The 1,594-nt window shown below is 39.1% G+C and overlaps 1 protein-coding gene and 1 long non-coding RNA gene across 12 annotated transcripts in view; both read left to right on the top strand.

Moving 5' to 3' along the window:
* The window catches only part of LOC117620797 (ABC transporter C family member 13), a 28,190-nt gene that overhangs the window by 11,413 nt on the left and 15,183 nt on the right, over positions 1-1,594 (top strand). The gene's annotated exons all lie outside the window — the stretch shown is intronic.
* LOC117620799 lies at positions 7-712 on the top strand. The gene is made up of 2 exons (XR_004584863.1): positions 7-360; positions 444-712. It is a non-coding gene; the product is annotated as an uncharacterized LOC117620799 (long non-coding RNA).

Genomic DNA, 1,594 nt, shown 5'->3' with positions numbered 1-1,594 from the left:
TCAATCTCCTTTGCTTGAATAGCTTCTCTAATGAAGTGAAACTTTCGACTGATATGTCTGGTTTTCTGGTGGTGAACTGGATTCTTTGCCATTGCTATGGCTGATGTGTTATCGCACATGATTTGAGTTCCTTCAACTTGTTCTTCTCCAAAGTCCTCAAGTACAAACCTCAGCCATTTTGCTTGGGAAGTAGCTTCAACAGCACTGACATATTCTGCTTCTGCAGTGGACAGTGCCACTGTGTTTTGCTTAATTGATGCCCATGAAAACATACCAGATCCTAGTGTGAATGCATATCCTGAAGTACGTCTTCTATCATCTTCACTTCCTGCCCAGTCATTGTCACAATACCCTATTAAGGTAGTTGTCTTCCCTTTTATGAATTCAATTCCAAAATCAAGTGTTCCTTGAATGTATCTCAGTACTCTCTTTGCTGTCCCCAGGTGTTTCTTGGTAGGATTATGCATGAACCTTGCCAAGAGACTTGCTGCAAACATCACATCAGGTCTAGTTGCTGTCAAATAGAGCAAGCTGCCCACAATCTGTCTATATTCTCCTTCATTTGCAGCTTCACTTCCATCAATCTTGCTCAATCTCTCATTCATTGCAAGTGGAGTAGCCACTGCTTTGCAATCTTTTAATCCAAACTTCTCAATCAACTTCTGTGCATACTTCTTTTGGTGTATAAAAATACTCTTCTCGGTTTGTAGTATTCCCATTCCAAGAAAATGGTGTAACAATCCCAAATCTGTCATCTCATAGTGCTTCATCATGTCTTTTCTAAATTCTTCAAGCATTTGTGGACTATTACCAGTGTATACAATATCATCTACATATAGGGAGACAATGATAATAGCTGAATTCTCACTTGTTTTAACATACAAAGTTGCTTCACTTGAACTTTTCTTTAAACCAGCACCGTTGAAATATGCATCAATTTCATCATACCAAGCCCTTGGTGCTTGTTTCAATCCATACAGTGCCTTGTGTAGTTTGTACACCTTTATTTCTTCATTTTCTTTCACAAAACCTTCTGGTTGTTCAACATACACTTCTTCTTTTAATACTCCATTGAGAACGCAGACTTAACATCCAGCTGATACAAGTTCCATCTCTTCTATGCAGCAAGAGCAATCAAGGTTCTAATGGTGTCTAACCTTGCCACTGGGGCAAAGGTTTCATTGTAATCGATTCCAGGCTTTTGTGAGTAGCCTTTAGCCACCAATCGAGCCTTTTTTTTTCTGCACAGTACCATCTAGATTAAGTTTGGTCTTATAGACCCACTTGACACCAATGACAGGTTTATTAAACGGTCTCTCAACAAGCTGCCAAGTGTTATTCTTCTCTATCATTTCCAACTCAGCTTCCATTGCCTTTCTCCATGACTCATCTAGATCAGCCTCTTCAAAATTCTCAGGTTCCATTATGCACATATTACACTGAGCCATGATTTCGTTAACACTTTTCCATTTCTTTGGTGTATGGTCAATGACTTGAGAACTTTCACTTATTTCTTCATCTTGCAGGGTAATACCTTCATCCATTTGAGGTGTATCCAAGCTTTGACTTGGTTCATTTTGTTGTGTGATACCTT

The sequence above is a fragment of the Prunus dulcis genome, chromosome 3 (assembly GCF_902201215.1).
Source record: "Prunus dulcis chromosome 3, ALMONDv2, whole genome shotgun sequence".
NCBI classification, from domain to species: domain Eukaryota; kingdom Viridiplantae; phylum Streptophyta; class Magnoliopsida; order Rosales; family Rosaceae; genus Prunus; species Prunus dulcis.
The sequence above is the reverse complement of the archived record's forward strand: the minus strand, read 5'-3'. Positions and strand labels throughout refer to the sequence as shown.